General features: G+C 49.2%; 1 long non-coding RNA gene across 1 annotated transcript in view; it reads left to right on the forward strand.

The window, feature by feature from the left end:
- LOC140425466 (uncharacterized) overlaps positions 1 to 23,137 on the forward strand; it is a 94,300-nt gene that overhangs the window by 70,063 nt on the left and 1,100 nt on the right. The window contains exon 2 of the long non-coding RNA XR_011947872.1: positions 22,495 to 22,590. This is a non-coding gene — a long non-coding RNA (uncharacterized lncRNA). The remainder of the gene's footprint in view (positions 1 to 22,494; positions 22,591 to 23,137) is intronic.

Raw genomic sequence — 23,137 nt, forward strand, 5'->3', positions numbered from 1 at the left:
CTTATCCTTGTCTGCTTTCTTCACAGTTTACTTAGGATGGGCATCAAATAACTGTGGCAGCTGGGAGTTGCGAAAAATGCATGAGTCATGAGAGCTCTGTGGAAAACAAGCACACCTGCAGATTTATTTTCCAGTGTTCACCGAGTAATTGAACTTTTAAGGGAATGAACCTCCTTTACAGTTTACTTTGTGTATTAACTATGGATCTCATACACCCAATGTTGGGCAAGTTTGGGCAGTGGAGGGAATTTGCCAGAGTGGGGGGGGGGCCAAGGTCATAGAACAACATTGGCCCAAGGCCATCATTGGCATCAGCAAGGGGGAGGTGGTCAGGGAGAACTAGGGCTGTCATCGTCAACGGAAAGCATTGTTGCTTCAGCAGCTGATCAGGATGCATAGCAACTATCTCCAGATGTCTGAGAGGCAATGCCTGAGATAACTGGGATTATCCTGGGAGACAGTTTCTTTAACAAGACCTGCAGACCCACGGTTTTGGTGGGAACGTGGTGCCAATGCCCTGAAGGTGCCTGCTGCTCTAAGTGTCTATGCCAGTGAATAATACCGGGACTCCACGGGCTCCATGTGTAATATCTCCCAGGCTGCAACACATAGGTGCATATGGGAGGTGACGATGGCATTGTTCAGATAGGCCAATGATTCACAACAAATGTTGCCAAGCTGCTAGAGCAGTTGGCTTCAGGGCGATTGCATGGTTCCCACGGGTATAGGGTATAATCGACGGCACCCACTGGCTTTTCGGGATTCCTGCAGATAATCAGTACAGTGGGCTAAATAGCTGGCTTTTTAAGCAGACCCAGGCAGGCCAGCAGTGCGGGTTCAATTCCCGTACCAACCTCCCCGAACAGGCGCCGGAATGTGGCGACTAGGGGCTTTTCACAGTAACTTCATTGAAGTCTACTTGTGACAATAAGCGATTTTCATTTCATTTCATTTGTAAATCAGAAGGGGTTTCACTTCCTCAAAACTTCAACTATGTGAACACAGGAAAATAAATACGCAGGTGTGTGCTTGTTTTCCACGGAGCTCTCACGGCTCGTGCATTTTACACAACACCCAGCTGCCACAATTATTTGATGCCCCTGGCTAAGTACAGGGTTCAATCCTGGGTGACAAGGGCTCTCCCCTCAGGACATGGTTCATGATCACCAGTATGCCTTCCATGGTCCCATGGTGGAGTGTTACAATAAAGCACACAGGTTAACCATAACAATCATAGAGCAGACTACTGGTTGCTGAAAATTTTGCAGCAATGCCTTGACTGGTTCAGTGAAGCACATACAGGGGGTGCCCGAGAATGTCATAGACTGCCATGAATGAAGAAGAGCACAGAGATATTGCAGCTCCTCTCCAAGATGCCAGGGCAATGAAGACAGCACGGTAACATAGTGGTTACCACAATTGCTTCACAGCTCCAGGGTCCCAGGTTCGATTCCCGGCTTGGGTCACTGTCTGTGCGGAGTCTGCATGTTCTCCCCGTGTGTGCGTGGGTTTCCTCCGGGTGCTCCGGTTTCCTCCCACACTCCAAAGATGTGCAGGTTAGGTGGATTGGCCATGCTAAATTGCCCTTCGTGTCCAAAATTGCCCTTAGTGTTGGGTGGGGTCACTGGGTTATGGGGATAGGATGGAGGTGTGGGCTTGGGTAGGGTGCTCTTTCAATGAGCCTGTGCAGACTTAATGGGCCGAATGGACTTTTTCTGCACTGTAAATTCTATGATAAGACATACCAGGACTGTCAGAGACAACCTCAACTTCAAATGCTGTGCCGAGGAATGAGACACCTACCTGACCATCAGCGCACCATCTGCAAACATGGAAGGCCAAGGGGAGAGGACCCTTATTCTGCAAGATGAAAAGAGATGATTGCCCCAGAGGATACAGGTTTTGCACTGACACATAAGTTACTGAAGCTATTTTGAACCATCTTCTGTTCCTTACTCACAGTGGCAAGGCCATGAGTGCAGGAATGAGTACTTCTCATGATCCGAAGTAACCTCGACCAGTCTCCTTGGCATGTCACCAATAGAAAGACCATAATTGCGCTGCGGGAAGGTGAGGGAGGGGCAGATGATGGTGCATCCTCTGGGTATTCTTGGTCTTCACCACTAGGGGTGGTGTCTTTATTTTCCTTGGGCTTGAGCCTCTCAGCCTATGGTGACGACCTGCAATGGAGAACAACTCAAATGGAAAGAAACCAAAGTTTCACAGAAGCCTGCAGTGCACCCATGTCTCAACACCAGGTTGGAGGCATTCCCATTCTGCTGCCTGGCTAATCCAGCATCACTGTCTGCAGTGGACTGGTCGCTCTGCGCTCCTGAAATTTTCTTCGCTTCCTCCTCACATGGTGTTTGAACTGACAGGTCGGCCCTTCCTCCTCCAGTCTTGGCCCTCTCCCAATGCTGTTGAAGGTTTCTGTCGCCTGCATGACAAAGTGGACATGCTGGCATGTCACGAGACACTTAACTCCCTTCTCCCCATATATCCCCATCCCATATACTGGCTGGTACCCAATTGCCTTGTCGTGCACAACTGTCACACGGTCTGGCCTTTTATTCCACGTGGTTCTGATGATGACCGCACAATTTTCACCCCGGCCATTCCCAACACTTGCAAACTCCCACTGCTTGATACCCGCTTGAGGCTTTGATGCAACATAATTTACCCTGGGCTTTTTGGAGGGTCCCGACCATCCTTTTGTGAAACTGCACACTTAATAAGCAATTCAGTTGCGCATGTTCACGGGCGTTGCAAGCATCTCCTGTCAATTTGTAAATTGGCTACATTTGTGAGAGAGTTCTTCACTGCTTATTGAGAAGGTTGTGTTAATGGGTGGATGTCCCTTTAAGTGAAGTTTCCATACCAGATTAGTTTTGATAAAAGTTTGATTAAAGAATAGGCCCATCAGTCATCAGCTGACATGGAAACTTTCCTCCCGGAGTGGCCAGAGGTCATCACTGAGGGAAGCTTTTTCAAAAACAGGAAACATGCCACAAAGTGCGATTCTGCCAATGATTCAAAACATTTCAACAATCTCAACAATCTTTCCTGACCATTTATTTTACCCTTAATGATCGCGCCAAATAAAAACGCACAGCTAAACATAGCATTCTTCCTGCATTTACCCCTACTCAGAAAGTTAATTATACTGAAGGCATGTTTGACGAAGGTTTTAAAGATGCAATACCAGCAGGTTTTTTTTTTAGCTTATAAAATAAGGTTTCCTGTTTACCAGCGCTGCTTTGGATAATCGATGATACTGAGCGACACTCTTTCCTTTCAGCTTTACAATTACCACATTCTTGGAGTGTGCTGTATATTTGTCCAACACCCTTTCAGAACTTTTCTGGTTAGAACTGCCAACTCTGCTTGGACGTGTTCCTGCAGGCTTCATCACATGACCATGGCCTTGCACCACATCTCCACACTCCAATCATTAGTTGTCCAATATATCCATCTGTACAACAGCATCCAATTGCAAAGTGCCCAGGCTCATCGTTGGGATTGGCCATTTCTTGACTCGCCATGAAACAGCCATTTTCCCTTCTCCAGTATTTTTGTAGCTAATAAAGTGTTACATTAAGAACTGAAAAATAGATATTTTTTAAGAACAGAAGATGCTGGAAAAACACAGCGGATCTAGCAGCATGTATGGAGAGAGAAACAGAGTTAACGCTGTGTTGACAGACTCAAAATGTTTGTTATGTACAAATATGTGCTGAGGCAATGATTGAGTCGGCGTACGGAAGAGCATCTAGTTCTAGACTAGTTGAATCTATTCATATAATTTACAGGGCAGAAGGAGGTCATTCAGCCCATCGAGTGTGCACCAGCCCTTAGAAAGAGCACCCTACCTAAGCCCAGAACTCTACCCCATCCCTGCAACCCAGCAACTCCACCAATCTTTTTTGGACACTAAGGGCAATTTATCATGGTCAATCCACCTAACCAGCACATCTTTGGACTGTGGGAGGAAACCAGAGCACCCGGAGGAAACCCACACAGACACGGTGGGAACTTGCAGACTCCACACAGACAGTGACCCAAGCCGGGAATCGAACCTGGGACCCTGGAGCTGTGAAGCAACTGTGCTAACCACTGTGCTACCGTGCCGCCACAAACCCACAGTTTGTACAACAAACTGTGGGTTGGAAACTAATACTCACAAACTGGAACAATCGCGAACACAACTAACGATGACAGACTCCCCCTGGGTTACAGTGTCACATGGTATAACATGCCTGCCACCTAGTGGTCAAAGGTCAAACATGTTTACATGGACAATTGCTTATGCATATCACTACAACGTTAACTCCTGTTTCTCTCTCCACAGATGCTGCCAGACCTGCTTTGTTTTTCCAGCATTTTCTGTTTCTTATTTCAGATTTCCAGCATCCGTAGTATTTTGCTTTTATGTTTTAATAACTTTATGCTTTCTCTACCAGCCCTGGTTGTTCATGTCAGTGCCATGGAGATTCTTCTTGGATTCCAGGAAATGCCTGGATAACCCTGGAAGGTTGCCAAACTGACATCTGATGCAAAAATCATTCAGGCTCGTGTTCCTGACACCATTTTGGATTGTACACTATCCGCAATCACCTCTGTTCTTGTAGCCACCTGTGCTCCCAATCTTTGCACTGGGATGGCAACAAAACCCTTCAAAGCGTTGGCACATTTTTTTTCATGTATAGAGAGAACTTTGTGAACACTTCTTTGCGAAGTTTGGCATAAAAGGCATATTGTTTCATCATTTTTATTGATACTACTGAATACTGTGTATGTGAGCCAACAAAAGAAATAAAGTGCTGAGAGGTCATTGTCCTCTTGAATGTTTCGACACTTGGGGCTCTTTTGTTACACTTCTGTAGTATGTTTTGATATACTCCTGAATGTAATATATGTTACTCAATCCTGTTGCTGATGAGGTTTTCTGAATCTTGATGAAAAATACTCGAATTCGTCCAGTAGTAACAAAAGGTTTATTGAGTAGCTAGAACAATAATTGCGTGAGTTATTTACTTTAATATTAATACTAGTAGAAAGGTTAACTAGATCTAAATACAGTAACTATGTTTAACTACACTAATCACTCTGAGCTAATCTATACTCCTGTCCTGGTCACAGTACACCCAAAAGAGAGGGAGGAGCAGAATGAGCTTGCCTTTTATATCCCTGTTTGTACTGCCCTCTAGTGATCATCTGGTTCTACTGATTACACATTAACTTATGTACATGCACATACAGAGATCACTACAGGGGCTAATTAAAATATCTTCCCTTCTGAACCCCCTTACTTATAAAGAAACAACATGATGCTCTAAGTAGACTAAAGATTCATCCGGGCTCTGTTTCAGGGCAGAGTAACCTTTATTGAATTTTACTAACCTTTTCGAGCATGATTTAGGCTGATGCAAGACTGGACCTCCATCCATTCCTTTCTTCTTCAGAGCTTTCTTGGATAATTCCCGATGCTTCTGTAATTTGAGATGCATTGAATAAGGTAGCAATCCATATTATGGGATGTAAAAGTGTTTCCCACCACTTCAAGATTATGCAGAATTTAAGATATTCCTTTTCTTGTAATTTTCATGCTCTGATATGTAATTTACACTGTTAAGGAAAGAAAGGCAGGTATTTTTATAGCATTTTTCACATTAGTGTAATAGAAGGATTTGGTATCTAAAGGGTTAACATGGGACTGAATATAGTACCGCTTATACGGCTAAGTAAGAAGGCACAAGGTCTAGAGCTAAGGCCAATCTAGAGTTAGATAGCATCATGTAAGGATCTAGTATGCAGCCCTCTCCATACCATTACACTCGACTGTAAATATGTACATAATTCAGTAATGTTAATAAAGACTTTTGTAACTTCAACAAGACTGCATCATGGTGTCCAAGCAACACATCACAGGTAACGATTACAAAACAGATCAATTCAGACATCTGAAAGTACCTTACAGCGAATTAGGTACTTTTTAAAGCGCAGTAACTGCTGTAATGAAGGAAAATAACAGCTAACTTGTCCACTAACAGATGACCACATCTACCTGTTTTTAAAAATTAATATTGGTTGAGGGATAAATATTAACCAGGACCCTGGCAAGAATGATCCTGTTCTTCTTCGAATACTGCCATGACTCTTTTGCATTTATCCAACAAGAAAAACAATGGGCGGAATTCTCCCCCCCCCCCCCCCCCACGCTGGGTGGGAGAATCGCCTGGGCGCCGCGCGAGTCCCACCACGCCGCCCCGGCACCCGCAAGCGATTCTCCCCCCCCACCAAACCGGCGCGGCGAGAATCACGGCTGGTCGCTGGGAGAATCACCGCTCGCCGTTTATAACGGGCGAGCAACGATTCTCTGGCCCGGATGGGCCGAGCGGCCTGCCCAACACGACAGGTTCCCGCCGGCGCTGTCCACACTTGGTCGCTGCCGGCGGGAACAGCGCGGGAACGCTGTGGGGCGGCCTGTGTGTGTGGGGGCGGGGGGGGGGGGAGGGGGGGGGTTGCTGCACCGGGGGGGGGCCTCAAAAGGGGTCTGGCCCACGATCGGTGCCCACCAATCGGCGGGCCGGCCTCTCTGAAGGAGGACCTCCTTTCCTCTGCCGCCCCGCAAGATCCATCCGATATCTCCTTGCGGGGTGGCCGCGTGGAGGACGGCAACCCCGCGGGGCGGACGTCATTTACGCGACGACGCTTTTACGTGGCACCAAGGCCCAGCGCACGTAAATGACGTGGTGCCGCTCCTAGCCCCCCAGGGGCAGGAGAATAGGGGGCTGGGAGCAGCCTCCGCGCCGGAGTGAAACACTCCGGTTTTCACTCCGACGTCGGGACTTAGTCTGACAATGGGAGAATTGCGCCCAATAGCTCTGTTTAATATCGCATCTGAATTGTTGAACCTCTGACAACGCAGCACTCTCTCAGTACTGCACTATGGGGTGTCAGCCTAGATCCTGCGCTTAAAGCCTCTGGAGTGGGGAACTTGAACCCACAACTTTCTGACACCATGGTGAATGCACTGTTAACTGAGCCACAGCAAACACCAGAAAGGCAGTATAATCCTGCATAGAAGTCCCAATGATGAGTGTTGGCATAGTTCATAGCATCGTGCCACATGCACAAAATCATAAAACCTTTTCATAGTATCTTTCACAGACAAGTGAATATCTACAGACTGAAACATGTACCATTGCAAGTGCTCACGAATGACATAAATATGGTATAGTCAAAGGGTTCAGATTCAATGTTTTATATTGTTTAAATGTTATAAACAAGAAAGTGGTTTAAGGATGCCTTAAAAAGTTGTAGACTTTTATTAAATCTCCGTGATCTAAAAGCATTTTCTTGTGACACAGACTATGGTGCCAGTAATATGAAATTCCAATCTTCTTCTTGCACCAAGGCATATATTCGCCTGTTTCCAGCAGTAATTCCAGGAACAGGTTGCTAGTCTGTCGCCAGAGGTGTATAAAGTTTGGGGCCCATCACTCCGCATCAAGCCTGGCTTACCAGGAGTCTCTCCTGCTCTTACCACAAGCCATTAGTGTGCTGGAAGGATTTGCAGGCTGCCACTCAATCTGTTCCTTGGCCATCAGGTCCTGGGGTGGACTTGAGCCCAGAGCTTCTGGCTCAGAGACAGTGGCTTTACCCACTGTGCCACAAGACCAGTAACATAAAAACAATGATGATGATTGTTGAAGCAGAGACGAAGTGGCATTGTAGCTTATGGGAAGATGTTGGAGGGCCATCATTGCAGTTTAACCCTGCCATATAAACATGGGCATACCAATAATGACAGGTAGGAAAAGACCTTCTCGTCTATCCAGCCTGTTTAACACAAATATGATGCCATATGTGTCACAATGTATGTGCTTGCTATGCCATCAGAAATACATCCAGGGAGGAACAAAAATACGAGCCAATTAGTGTGGGAAAAAATCTGGACATTTCCTCTTTGGCCATTGTAGGCAACCAAATCTAATTTAGTTTAACTCTGGTCCTGCAGTTAACTACCTTTTATACAAAGTTATCCCACCTCAAACAGAAATAGGTGCAGTTCTCACTTAAAGGAACTCAGTAAATCTCCATTCACTGAACAAGTTGATAGCTTGCTCCATGGGAAAACCCACCTCCCAACTTCTAACCTAGTTATGGCCTTCCGAAACTTGAGGCTGTAATCCCTGTAATTATCAGGAGAGAATACTGAAGATACTATTTTGGAGTTTGAAACCGTATACCGCATATTGGACACCAGAGTATATATCTCTGTATTTGAGTACATTATCTGAAATAATGGTCTGGTGGATCATTATAGAATATAAAGTTCCTGGTCGGTTTATGCTTCATTGATTTCATTCATAGAATTACAGTGCAGAAGGAGGCCATTCAGCCCATCAAGTCAGCACTGACCCTTGGAAAGAGCACCCTACTCAAGCCCACATCCCCATAACCCAGTAACCCTACCTAACCTTTAATTTTTGGACACAAAGGGCAATTTATCATGGCCAATCCACCTTACGCGCACATCTTTGGACTGTGGGAGGAAACCTGAGCACCCGGAGGAAACCCACGCACACACGGGGAGGATGTGCAGACTCCGCACAGACAGTGACCCAAGCCGGGAATTGAACCTGGGACCCTGGCGCTGTGAAGCAACAGCGCTACCCACTGTGCTACCGTGCCACCCACCCACGGTAGCACGGTAACAGAGTGTACATATGTAGCACCAATTTAGAATTGCATATGTAATGAAGATTGGTGGTAATGGTGGACTTAGATAAACTCAACAACCTCAAAAAAAGACTTGTGTTATCCTAATACCTCATATATGTTGCCCTACTGAACATCCTAATTCATATCTCGCTGTCTCAAACCAGTAAATCAATTTGTTTACCTAAAAATAAAGCATTCAACAAAAATAGATATTACCCAGGCCCATTCGCATTTTTCTATTTGGATGCTCTACAAGAGAGTGGGTGAGTTCTTCATCACTGAATCATTGTTGCTTTATTTTTTCCCCAGAAGAACAAAGCGTGCATTTTATTGGGGGTGTATTTTCTTTGGCTTCCTATCAAATTTCCAGCAAAGTTACAGTGGCAGAGTGGGAGAAGCCCGCAGAACATTCACTAGATGTGAATCTATAAAGCTATTTATGCCAAAATATCGCTGATTATTGCGACGGTTGGCTTGTAAAGTGCTGCACTTGGGCTTTACCAGTCCTGGGGGCGCGATTCTCCAGCCTCCTTACGCTCTTGCTCAAGCGAAACGAGGCCAGTGAAAAGAAGGAGAAGCCGAAAACAGTTTGCATTGCAACCGGCCCACTCCTGTGGGCAAAATCGGGATCTCGCCGTCGTGCGGCAAGAAACCAATTTCCATACAATTAATCAGAGCCACTCCATGTCCAACTCCAGTCGTTCAGCGGCCTCCCAGCAAGTGGTCACACTAGCGCAGGTTAGTACTCCCTTTGAAAAACACGAACCTGGCGGAAGGGCTTCTGTGGGGAGCCGAGGAGGTGAGTAGCCATCTTTGCTCACAGGCAAAGGGCCCGGGGACGCTGGGCTTGCCACCCCAGTGCTCAGCGGGGGGGTTGGGGACCCTTGGCTGGGGTGGGGGTCCCTCTGCAGGGGTGGGCTGCCATGGGAGGTGCAGTGATCTGTACATCTGTACATACACCAGGGACTGCAGACAGATGTAACAGCCACTAGAGGGCATCAGAGATGGGTATAAAGGGTCCAGCCCAAGGTAGGATCCGCCTCTTTCAGAAGCACAGGGCTAGTGAGCAGCAGCAGACAGAGACAGCTCAGCATAGGCAGCTTACCTTAGCTTCACTGGTCATACGTCTTGACTGTATTACATCTAGTTAAGCTCTGGAAACAGAACGGACCTACTGAATAAAGTATTTGTATTAACTGGAAGTCTACAATCTTTATTTAGACTTAGAGAATAATATATGATATCAGGAGTGATTTCAGAAAGCTAGCTAGACACCAGCAAGAGAAGAAAAACTTAAACCGGATATTCGACTGTGGGAGACTTCGCAGCAAATGGTTCCTCGACGACTAACTGATTCGATGGAACTTGTTAGAACTCCATGGAGGCTGGAAACAAGGAGGGTGGGGGGACAGGGCAGCATGGCTGTGCATGTGCCGCTGGGGGCAACTCCTGACCATGCCCGTCTGCCCCACCGACCATTCATTACCCCCACAGAGGCCTCTAGCTATGCGTTTGAAGGCTATCGCTAATAGGGAATTTGCAATCGTGGTTGAGTACTTCACACAACCCAAATGGATTCCCGTGTGTGGGCGGGTCATTTGCATGTGGGAGTCATTGCCTCGCATCCCAATTAAACCATGTTGCCTGGACACTGTGCTTGAACCCTGCGGGAGGCAACACCACACATGCAGCAGCCAACATCCGAGCACCCAGGGGATGGGGCACAGCTCCGGGGACATGTCCATGGTCGGAGGGTGGGTGAGTGCTGTGGGGGCTGGGGGGTGGGGGGGGGGGGGGGGGGGGGTGGTTGTTGCCTGGAGAGGTTGATCCTCCTGGTCGGTGCCCATAGGATGGAGAGGCAGCTGATTCAAACCCCAGCTGCCCCTGCATCATCTGGCTTTTCCAACCCTGGCCTTCCCAGTGGTCTGCACCATTGTGTCGAAGCCCTCAGCAATGCTCCTCAGTGACTCAGCCACGTTTTGCAGCACCTCGGCAATGCTACCTGCGACTGGGACAAACTCCACAGAGCCTTAGCCGTTCCCATCTGAGAGCGAGCATGTCCCACAGAACCTCATCAAGGTCAGCCTAGTACTGGGTCACATTCCTCAGTGAGTCGGAAATTCTGCCTAGACCCTCAGCCATGGCCATCACCGACTGCGAGACGCCTTGGACACCTTCACTAATGGTGCCGATGTCATTCACCAGGCTCTCCACTGCGGTCGCCCAAGCAGTGTTGGTCTCGGTGCCACGCATTGCTGGTGACATCTCCAGTGCCCATAGTCTCTGGGACTCCTCCAAGGGGCAATGGGTCTGCTGGAGTGAAGCTGACATCTCCCTCTGAATGTCCTGACTGCTCCCTAACATCTCCATCAGCTCTGGGGTGACCTCTTCCACAGGCTCAGCTCCTGGCTAGTACCCAGCTGGGTCCTGGGATCCAGCAGACCTCTGACTGCTGTCTCACCTGGGGGTTCCTGCCTCCACCTGACATATATCATCAGCAGTGCGGTGCTCAGCAGATTGTGCCCTAGGAGCCTGCCAACTAACATTTCCCACCGAGGTGTGTGTAACTGCGCTGGTGGAGGATGGGATGACAGCTCTGCTGTGACTATAATGGTGGCACCCTCGAAGCTCTCTTCCGAGGTGGTCTCATGGGAGGCTGGAGAGGGGGCCCCCCGGGATGGACCGGCACCATCGGCTGAAGGACCTGCAGGAGAATGGACATGTGGTCAGTGGGAGGGATGGGTCAGTCAGTAAGGGAATAGCAACTCACGTTTGACGGGTCCACCGGTGTAACCCAATGGTTCCTCACCTCTGTGGCATCCGCCAGCCTCCACGTGGTGACTGCCATGTCCTCGGCCACACCAATCACCTCCAGGACATGCTCCTCGGGGGAACAGGACATCTCTCCTGGCCTCCACTGCATCTAGGAGCCTCCCCACAGCTGCGTCCCCGAATCTTGGGGCTGGTGTCCTGGACGGCATTGTTGCGAGCTGGCTGGCTCAGTAAGCGCTGCTTAAGTGCCGCTCGACCTTGTTAGTGGGGGGCTGGCAAGCACGGTGCCGGCGAATCGGCTCGCAAGCCTTAATTTGTGTCAAGAAGCACGCGAGGCCCCGTTAAGTGGGCCAATTAACATACATTAGTGTTGCCGGCCTCGTTGGGCCGAGTGCCGGGAAGCTCGCTGCAGTTTCCACTCGCTACAAAACTGAGAAATCTTTCCGGAGAATCGCGCCCCTGATCATGAAGGGTAAAATACTGCTGTTAGGTTTTTACTGCATGTTTCATCGTGTACCAGGCAATTAACGTCCTAACCACTCGAGATTGCTCCAACAATAACCTGCAATCATACTTGGGAGATGTTTTGTGGTGTCATTTTCCTGATGGCCCCATGACAATGCTGCAGCTTATTGTCGGGCCACCGGACTTCACTCCTCTCCTTAGTTCTATTATCGATGGCTTGGCTCACGGAGATGCCAGATTTCCCACCCACCTTCGGCGTGGTAAACTGCCAGGCACTCACGTAACTATGATAAAGTCTGAACCTGAGACTGGTTTGGGCCTGCCGATACTGGCTTTGTGTCTTGTGGTAGTATGCATTAGGGGTCATGTGGGACTGTGAAGCCATGATGTCATTGGCTGACAGATCCCGGGTCCTGGTTGGACGTTGACCTCTAGCTCCGCCCTGAAGGCGGAGTATAAGTACCTGGAGTCCTCCCCCGCAGGCAGTCTACTACCGAACTGCGGGGGAAACAGTCACGCTTAATAAAGCCTCATCGACTTCACTCTATTCGTCTCTCGGAGTCTTTGTGCGCTACAATTTATTAAGCGTGACTAAAGGACTATGGAGCTCAGGATCATCCCGGAATGCCTGAGGATCAGCCCCCACGCAGTGAACGCGGCAGCAGCTTTCAAGCACTGGCAGACTTGTTTTGAGGCCTACCTCAGAACGGCCACCGGCCGGGTCACAGAAGACCAAAAACTACAGGTCCTGCACTCGAGGTTAAGCACGGAGATTTTCTCTTTCATCGAAGACGCAGAGGATTTCCAGACGGCGTTCGCAGCACTAAAAAGTCTCTATGTCCGCCCAGTAAACCAGATCTACGCTCGCTATCAACTCGCAACGAGACGGCAAAGTCCCGGAGAATCGATAGATGAATTCTACGCCGCGCTACTAATTTTGGGACGAGCCTGCAGCTGCCCGTCGGTGAACGCAAATGAACACACGGACATGTTAATGCGCGATGCTTTTGTGGCAGGTATGAACTCCTCCCAAATCTTCTAAAAGACTTCTAGAAAAAGAGTCGCTAGGACTCTGAGGCACGGGCCCTAGCAGCCTCCCTAGACGTGGCCACGCGAAATACCCGCGCCTACGGCCCCGACCGCGCGGCAGCCCATTGGGCTCCGTACGTACCCGTCGCGACAAACCCACCCCCCGCCGGACACCCCACATGCTTGCGCGGTCCAAACACCAAGTGGCACCGGGGGCGCCCGCTGCTATTTCTGCGGCCAGGCGAAACACCCCCGGCAGCGCTGCCCGGCCCGTGCAGCGATCTGCAAGAGCTGCGGGAAAAAGGGCCATTTCGCGGTTGTGTGCCGGTCCCGCGAGGTCGCCGCTGTCCCGGGAGAACAGGGAGCCCTGCACGCCGCTTACGCTCCCCAACCCCCCCTGTGCCCCATGTACGACCCGCAGGCGCAGCCACTCTGGGTCCCGACCACCGCGGTCCCGGGAGAACAGGGAGCCCTGCACGCCGCTTACGCTTCCCAACTCCCCCTCCCGCGCCCCATGTATGACCCGCCGGCGCAGCCACTTTGGGTCCCGACCACCGCTCTCCCCGGAGAAGAGGGAGTTCTGCGCGGCTCTAACGCCCCCCAAACCCCCCCCCCCGCGCCCCACGTATGACCCGCCGGCGCTACCAATTTGGGTCCTGACCACCGCTGTCCCCAGAGATGAGGGAGCCCTGCGCGTTCCTAACGCTCCCCAACCCCCCCAGCGCCCCATGTGCGACCCGCAGGCGCAGCCATTTTGGGTCCCGGCCACCACAAGGGGAGGAAGGGCGCTGCCATCTTGGACCACCCCAGACCTGTACGACGCATGGGGGCGGCCATTTTGTCCACCCCCACCGCCATCTTGTGACCCCCCAGCCATGTGCGATGCATGGGGGCAGCCATTTTGTTCAACCCCGACGCCATCTTGGACGGCAACAACGGACCCCAGTGTCGACGCCTCCACGGGGTTCAAAGAAGACGCTCAACTACTACAACCACGTCTCGCTTCAATAACGCTGGACCAAGCTCGGCCCCGGACACTCCAGACGACGACGACAACGGTGCTGATAAACGGGCACGAGACACCATGCCTAGTCGACTCCGGGAGCACGGAGAGCTTTATCCACCCCGACACAGTAAGACGCTGTTCTTTGACCACCCATCCCAGCGCACAAAAGATTTCCCTAGCTGCAGGATCCCACTCCGTACAGATCAAAGGCTTCTACATAGTTACCCTAACGGTGCAGGGGAGGGAGTTCAAAAACTACAGGCTCTACGTCCTTCCCCAACTCTGCGCCCCCACATTACTGGGATTAGACTTCCAGTGCAATCTACAGAGCCTTACCTTCAAATTCGGCGGCCCAATACCCCCACTCACTATCTGCGGCCTCGCAACCCTCAAGGTGCAACCCCCGTCCTTGTTTGCAAACCTCACCCCGGATTGCAAACCCGTCGCCACTAGGAGCAGACGGTACAGCGCCCAGGACCGGACCTTCATTCGGTCCGAAGTCCAGCGGCTACTAAAGGAAGGCATAATCCAGGCCAGCAATAGTCCCTGGAGAGCACAGGTGGTAGTAGTAAAGACAGGGGAGAAGCAAAGGATGGTCATAGACTATAGCCAGACCATCAACAGGTACACACAACTAGACACGTACCCTCTCCCCCGCATATCCGACATGGTCAATCGGATTGCCCAATATAAAGTCTTCTCCACCGTGGACCTCAAGTCCGCCTACCATCAGCTCCCCATCCGCCCAAGTGACCGCAAGTACACAGCCTTCGAGGCAGACGGGCGATTATACCATTTCCTAAGGGTCCCATTTGGCGTCACAAACGGGGTCTCGGTCTTCCAACGAGAGATGGACCGAATGGTTGATCAACATGGGTTGCGGGCCACGTTCCCGTATCTCGACAATGTAACCATCTGCGGCCACGATCAGCAGGACCACGACGCCAACCTCCAAAAATTCCTCCAGACCGCTAAAGCCTTGAACCTCACGTACAACGAGGACAAGTGCGTGTTTAGCACCAAGCGGCTAGCCATCCTGGGCTACGTAGTGCGCAATGGGATAATAGGCCCCGACCCCGAACGTATGCGCGCCCTCATGGAATTTCCCCTCCCGCACTGCTCAAAAGCCCTGAAACGCTGCCTGGGGTTTTTTTCATACTACGCCCAGTGGGTCCCCCAGTACGCAGACAAGGCCCGCCCCCTAATACAGACCACGACCTTCCCTCTGTCGACAGAGGCTTGCCAGGCCTTCAGCCGCATCAAAGCGGATATCGCAAAGGCCACGATGCGCGCCATCGACGAGTCCCTTCCCTTCCAGGTTGAGAGCGACGCCTCCGACGTAGCTCTAGCGGCCACCCTTAACCAAGCGGGCAGACCCGTGGCCTTTTTCTCCCGAACCCTCCACGCTTCAGAAATCCGCCACTCCTCAGTGGAAAAGGAAGCCCAAGCCATAGTGGAAGCTGTGCGACATTGGAGGCATTACCTGGCCGGCAGGAGATTCACTCTCCTCACGGACCAACGGTCGGTAGCCTTCATGTTCGATAATGCACAGAGGGGCAAAATCAAAAACGACAAGATCTTAAGGTGGAGGATCGAGCTCTCCACCTTCAACTACGAGATCTTGTATCGTCCCGGAAAGCTGAACGAGCCGTCCGATGCCCTATCCCGCGGCACATGTGCCAACGCACAAATTAACCGCCTCCAAACCCTCCACGAGGACCTCTGCCACCCGGGGGTCACTCGGTTTTACCACTTTATCAAGTCCCGCAACCTCCCATACTCCTTAGAGGAGGTCCGTACAGTCACAAGGAACTGCCACATCTGCGCAGAGTGCAAACCGCATTTTTTCAGGCCGGATGGTGCGCACCTGACTAAGGCTTCCCGCCCCTTTGAACGCCTTAGTCTGGATTTCAAAGGACCCCTCCCCTCCACCGACCACAACATATACTTCCTTAATGTGGTGGACGAGTACTCCCCCTTCCCATTCGCCATCCCCTGTTCTGACATGACCGCGGCCACAGTCATTAAAGCCCTGAACACCATATTCACACTGTTCGGTTGCCCCGCATACGTCCACAGCGACAGGGGGTCCTCCTTCATGAGTGACGAGCTGCGCCAGTTCCTGCTCAGCAACGGGATAGCCTCGAGCAGGACGACCAGCTACAACCCCCGGGGGAACGGGCAAGTAGAGAGGGAGAACGGCACGGTCTGGACGACCGTCCTACTGGCCCTACGGTCCAGGGACCTCCCAGTTTCACGGTGGCAGGAGGTCCTTCCGGACGCTCTCCACTCCATCCGGTCACTACTGTGTACTAGCACGAACCAAACGCCTCATGAGCGCCTCCTTGTCTTCCCCAGGAAGTCCTCCTCTGGAACGTCGCTGCCGACCTGGCTGGCGGCCCCAGGACCCATCTTGCTCTGAAAGCACGTGCGGGCGCACAAGTCGGACCCGTTGGTCGAAAGGGTTCACCTCCTTCATGCGAACCCGCAGTATGCTTACGTGGAGTACCCCGACGGCCGACAGGACACGGTCTCTCTGCGAGATCTGGCGCCCGCCGGCAACACACACACCCCCCCGACACCAATCACCCAACCCCCCCCTTCCTGCCACCGCCGCACCCCGCGACCGCCCCCTTCCCAGGAGGATCAGTCCTCCTCCCAGGCCCGACCAGGAATGAAGCCCAAGCTGAAACCGTAAGGCTCCCGGAGAAGACAACACCGAAACAAGCACCACCACCACCACCGGGGCCGAGGCGATCGACACGGACGACCAGACCGCCCGACCGACTCGTGGCGTCGATCTAACAGTACAATGTGGACTTTGTCGACTTTTAACGAGAACATTTTGTCTTTTCCTGACGACTACTGTAAATAGTTTGAAACAAAAAAAACCTTGTACATACTGTTATAACATGTGAAAGTTTTCCTCCCAGGACCAGCCTTGTAAACCCTTACCACCATGCGAAGCATCACCCCGCCGGGTTCATTTTTAACAAGGGGTGAATGTGGTAGTATGCATTGGGGGTCATGTGGGACTGTGAAGCCATGATGTCATTGGCTGACAGATCCCGGGTCCTGGTTGGACGTTGACCGCTAGCTCCGCCCTGAAGGCGGAGTATAAGTACCTGGAGTCCTCCCCCGCAGGCAGTCTACTACCGAACTGCGGGGGAAACAGTCACGCTTAATAAAGCCTCATCGACTTCACTCTATTCATCTCTCGGAGTCTTTGTGCGCTACATGCCTCTCGATACTGGCATGAGGCAGGCCTTGAGGCTATTCCACTGACTTCTCGCATGTTTCGGTTCATGGTGAAGATCACCACCCCCATGTCCTCAGTAAAAACATAAAGGCCTTTTATAACAGCGCTTTATCTTTTCTCTTCACTTACAGTCAATACATTCAAATGCAGTAACTGTCATCATGCCGGCAAATGGAGCAGCCATTTTGTAGACTAGATGATCCCACAAACAGGAATGAGAAAAATAACCAGTTAATTCACTTCCGGTGGTATTGATTAAATGAGGAATGCAATCCAGGACCAGTCACTGTTTTTGCTATGAAGGAGCACAACAGGCAGATAAGACTTCATCTGAACCCCCTAACACTGGACTGAGGCCCAGAGTAGGGTTACCAACCCTCTACAATAGTCCTGAAATTTCGAGGCAGTAAAGATTAATCTCCTATACATTGCTGCAAGCAACACAGAAGAAACATCTCTGCAGGCATTAAAGAATTGTTTTTTTTTTTTATAAATCGTTTTCTTCAATCCCTTTTGTTTCTTACCGACAGAAGCATTGGGGTTGGATATGAAATGTTGCTAGACGGGGCAGGGCACTTGAAGGAGGACATTTATCTGATTAAACCTCAGAAATGCATCCAATCACCGTTGGCAACTGCTATGCATAACTAATCCACATGCTTGGGTCCGTGGAATGGAGTTTTAACCTGACAATCTTTGCTTCCCAGAGCGAGCGAGTGACCAACTGAGCCAAGTTGACCCAAATTACTATGCTGCACAATGTAAATATAACTATCAGACCTCAACCCAAGGATACTGCCAGTACCGCAACTTAATTGTGATATATATGCGAAATAAATAGTGTAATGGATGTCAATGTCTTGGTGTGGAAGCGAGTTATTGGAATGATGGAAGAGATGAAGGACTTTGATTATGCGGAGAGACTAGAGGAGTTGGGATTGTTCTCCTTTGAGAAGAGACGGGCTTAATAGAAGTGCTCAAAATTCTGAAGGGGGAATAAAGAAGGAGAAATTGTTTTTTCTTGGTAGTACAGAATTTGAGTATTGGTGAAAAAAGAGACATGCTGAGGAAGCTTTTCATTTTACACTCAGCAGGACAAATGCAAGAACACCAAATTTCAAAGGGAGCAACAATTTATATGCATGAGAAAAGGGTGCTGATTGATTAGCAAGTTGACTCTGATTGGTTGAGGCATTGCCATAGATAATGCACCAGGGAACTAGTGTAGGGGGTCTGCTACGAGAGTCTGCGTTCCCACAGCTTATTTCTAGCCCGTGGGACACCCTGAACATTTTGAGGCGCGCCTACCCCTGGTTCTGTACTCAAGACTTATTAGCAGAGTGTGAGTAAAAAGGCAGGCAAGGCTTCTGATGAAAGGTCAAAAATGTATTTCAAACAAGATGAACAAACTAACACTACAATAATACAAACTGGGTGAGGGAGAAAGAAGGGAATATGCAAATACAATATATCATAAGCAAAAAAAAAACCCAACACCAGCCTCCTGCTTCCCTATCCTGACTGACTAGATTGGGGCTTGGGGTGTCAGGATCTATGCTCACCACTGTGATCTGGGCAGATGCTTCCAAAATGCGGTTTTGGTTCCCCCTTGGCTTTGCTGGTTGGAGGTACCGTATCCCAGACGTCGTTGGAGCCCTCGACTGCGTTCCAGGTCAGTTGGGATGTGTTCCGCTGGTGTTTCTCTGGTGAGGTTTCCGTTGCTGATGTCGGCTCCTTGTTTATCAGGCCCGATCTCGATGCACCTGGGTAACAAAGCTTGAATCTTCCTGGACTGCTGGAACTGGACTTCACCTCTTTCTTTCCTTAAAAAACAAAACTGAATTCTTGTCTTCCTCCACCCATAATATGGTTGCTAGGATGGCTTATTTGCCCAATCTTGACTTGGTTTTGTCTTGCACTATGTGGTAACTGCTTCCGGGATGACCTGAATTGGTGTTGAGTGCTTGGCCCATTGTCCTGATGTTGTGGGTAAGCTATGTCGATGGTTTGATGGGACTGTCTGTTACTAGGCCTTTGTTGGGATGGAGGCGGTAATGGGGTTTGTGGACTATCCCCACACTGAATCTGGAGTTGGCTCCACTGTGGGGGATTCTGGAGAGGCTATGCTTGAACTCAGTCTCAGGCTATTGTTTAAATGTTAATATCTCTTGGGGTGTGATTCACAGACAGGCTGCTATTCCAAGACTATTTGGGTTTTTTTCCCATTCTGTAACTGTTCCAAAGTGCAAACTCATAAACCATTAACTCAAGGGGATTTTTGAACATTCCACACTAGTGTCTCCCACACTTGTTTAATTCAAAAATGGTGCAATGCCTGGGTGTATTCCTTTTTCATGCAGAGGACACATTCCTGTGTATGAACATACGTAGCTTCTCGTAAGTATAAATAAGTTATATTATGAGCTCATCTGACAATCTTAAGTTGGTTGTTAGTGTAGCTCTCAGCATGCTCGGGGTTGTTCAGCAAGTGCTTCCAATCACGGAATCACACCTAACCTTAGACATTATGTTCTGAGTTTTGAAATGGCTGGTTGAGTACAATCAGCAATCTGCCTAGTGTGAACAGTTGAAGCGACGTACTATTTGATAGGCCTGTGGCCTATGGACCTAGCATTACACTCGCGCTGAAATTCATATACCACATACCGACCAATCAGTACCCTTTTCTCTTGCCATGAAAATTGTTGCTCCCTTTGAAATTTGGCATACTTGTGTCTGTCATGATGAATTCAAGGCAAAAAGCTTCAGCAGAATGTCTCTTCTTTCAGGAATACTAGAAAAATTGTTTCGGCTGTCAGTAAGGTCAGGAACCAGAGGACAGAAATTAAAATAATTGGCCAAAAAAAACAGGTGGGAGATGAGGAGAATTCTTTGTCAGCGTGCAGAATGATCCGGAATGCATTGCCTGAAAGGGTGGTTGAAGGAGCTACATACAATCACACCTTTCAAAAGTGAACTGAGTGCGTACTTGACAGTGAGTAGTTAGAAAGCGTTCTCAAAGCTGCCAATTGCCGTTGGGCTGAATTGGCCCCTTCAGTGCTTTTGTGATTCTGTACAAAAAGCTGCTTTAAGTAAGTGAGATTCTCATTCTTGTGAATCCAATAACAGCTGAGATTTTGAGGAAATTCCTTGCTGACAAGTAGAAATTTGGGCCGGCACATAGGTCATAAAGTAAGCATTGTAGTCCAGAGTAACAACAACTTCACACAGCCAAGCCTATAAAACAGCAAGGCAATAGTTTACACAGAAGCCTAGCGGTGACAGAGTTTTAATTAAACACTGAGCTGAATTTTACGAGGGGGCTGGTGGGGGAGGGCAGCATATTACTCGCCCCTTCCTCACCCAGCAGGAAAGTCAGTGCCTCACTGACCAATGGTCAACAAGCCCACCCTGCAGTAATAACCTACTGCCGGTGGCCTTCATTCAGCAGGTGAAGGTCAGACCTCTGCCCCTCAATGGGGCAAATTTGATTGGCTGGCAGCTCTAGCAGTCCCAGCAGCGCCAGAGCTTAAAAGTGGGCACTGCTGGGCATGCAAGCAGGCCCACAAGGAAGGCCGATAGCACCTGGGGCCAGGCAAGTCCTAAGCTTTTTGGGCGAGAATAGATTGGACAACCTAGGAGTGGGGTAAGGGCATGGAGGGGTTGGTTTTGGAGACAAGGCAGAAAGGAACTGATGGGTGGGGGGAGGGATGACATCTTGGATGCAGCTGGTACCCCGATCCACGCAGGACATCCTCCAAAGGACATGCCCCCACTCTGCAAACATTCAGTGCAGAGGTCCAGAAAATCCAGCCCTCTGTTACCACTGTCAGCCCACAGAGTTATTTGTTTACACCTGGCCTCATTGCCACATTTCTTTTTTATATTTTGTATTTGAACAGTGAATCAGTTTGCACCACACAACACAGTCAGTTCAGTGTGTTCAGCAGTGGCTGGACCTTTTTAAGTAGCTCAATCAATGCTAATAGAGGGAAGCTAAATAAGTGCATGAGGGAGAAATGCATAGACAGATATAGACATAGACTTAGAATTTACAGTGCAGAAAGAGGCCATTCGACCCATTGAGTCTGCACCAGCCTATGGAAAGGTCACCTACCTAAGCCTACACCTCCACCCTATCCCCATAATCCAGTAACCCCATCTAACCTTTTTGGACACTAAGGGCAATTTTAACATGGCGGTCCTTAATCTTGGACCCAATAATTTGACAGGCTTCGATCACTGCCTTCGATTTTGGCCAATAAAGGGGCGGGTGCCTTGGTGGCTGGGCGAGTCCTCAGCGGTCATTGACCTTGGCAGTTGGACTCTCTGAGTAAAGGGGGTGGCGCCGATCTGTCTGTGTCAGTATCGGTTACTTGAGTACAGTCCTATTGTTCCGGGGAAATGGGTCATTATAATGCAAACGAGCGGGGGTTTCGATCAGGTCTAGCTACCTGTGTTTCAAATACAAAGAAGCTCTGTATCTGTCTGAGTCCTGGGTTGGCCATAATTCCCATGGTCCTTTGCAGGTGGCCATCTCCGATGGCTACAGCTCGCTCAGCCAGCCCGTTCAAGGAAAGATGATATGGGACAGTGCGAATCTGCTACACCCCATTCGCCTTCAGAGAGCGTTCAAACTCGACACTGGTGAACCAGAAAACCCTATAGTTGATGGCCATTACCACTACTCTAGCTCTCTTGGACCTGGGGAAGCGGTTGAATTTCAGTTCTACCTCTGGCTGCAGGGCCCATCCAAGCCAGTGATATGGTGGGAGAATGGAAACCTATAAAAAATACACGTGGGTGCAGGTTATGTTAAATCCCAGGTGGAAGTGAGGGAGGTGAGGGGAAAAGACGAGGAAATTTGTTTCCAATTCCCAATGTTGTGTTATTATGGGATTCAAAATTTAAAATACTATGCAGTCCTCACGGGGTTAAATACACAAAGGCGTGGTTTATGGTCTTGGTCCTCATCAAAGTCTTGTTTCTTCAGGTTTGAACATGTTCATTAATTCAACAGAATTTTATTTTATATAACACACAACCGTTGCTGATCCTGGTTTCAATCACAATTATCTTCAGATAATGATGACTCAGCATCTATTTATGTGAGAATACTTCACAAATGACTTACTTTGAAATTGTTGAGGTGATAAAAACTTTTATTGTGTCACTTGGAATACAAACTGTTAAAACACAAAGTAGTAAATCAGTTTAATGTTGCTTTCCCCAACAGATCACAGTACAATGGATTGTAAGATCAAAGACCAGACGCAAAGGACTTAGAAAAGGGGCTGCTTACACATGCATTCCTATTAACATAAACAGAGCTGTAAGTTTTGCCTGAGATTTATGTGACCCTTGCGACGCTTTGAACTGAGGAAATGCTCTGCGGTTATTTACAATTGGTATATAGAATGTATACAGAGGTATACATTCAAAGAAAATTACTACTAATGTTGCGCAACAGAAAATATGCATACTTAGGGAGCTGGAAAGGTCATTCTGTGCCCACAGGATCAGACACTGTTTAAGTACTTAATTGACGGGTGCTTGAGTTTTCAAAAGCATTTCAATGATAAGTGAGGAATACTAACTTTGGTCTTATTCAGTGACTGTATTGCGGCTTCTTGAAGCTGGATCCATCTATATTTCAGGCTTCAGTTACATCAGATATAAGTCAAAGAAACTGCTAAAGGCCATTCTTCCAATGGCATTACAGGTTACCTTTAAAGTGATTCAAGTTATCTCAGTGACTTGTGAGAGAATAAGTATAATTCAGTTAAATCATAAAGCCGAAATAGAAAGAAAGGCTGAAACAAAGCAATATAAGTGGTACGTACCTACAGTTAGGTATATTTCAGATAGGTCAATGTCAT

The sequence above is a fragment of the Scyliorhinus torazame genome, chromosome 6, assembly GCF_047496885.1.
Source record: "Scyliorhinus torazame isolate Kashiwa2021f chromosome 6, sScyTor2.1, whole genome shotgun sequence".
Classification (NCBI taxonomy): Eukaryota; Metazoa; Chordata; class Chondrichthyes; order Carcharhiniformes; family Scyliorhinidae; genus Scyliorhinus; species Scyliorhinus torazame.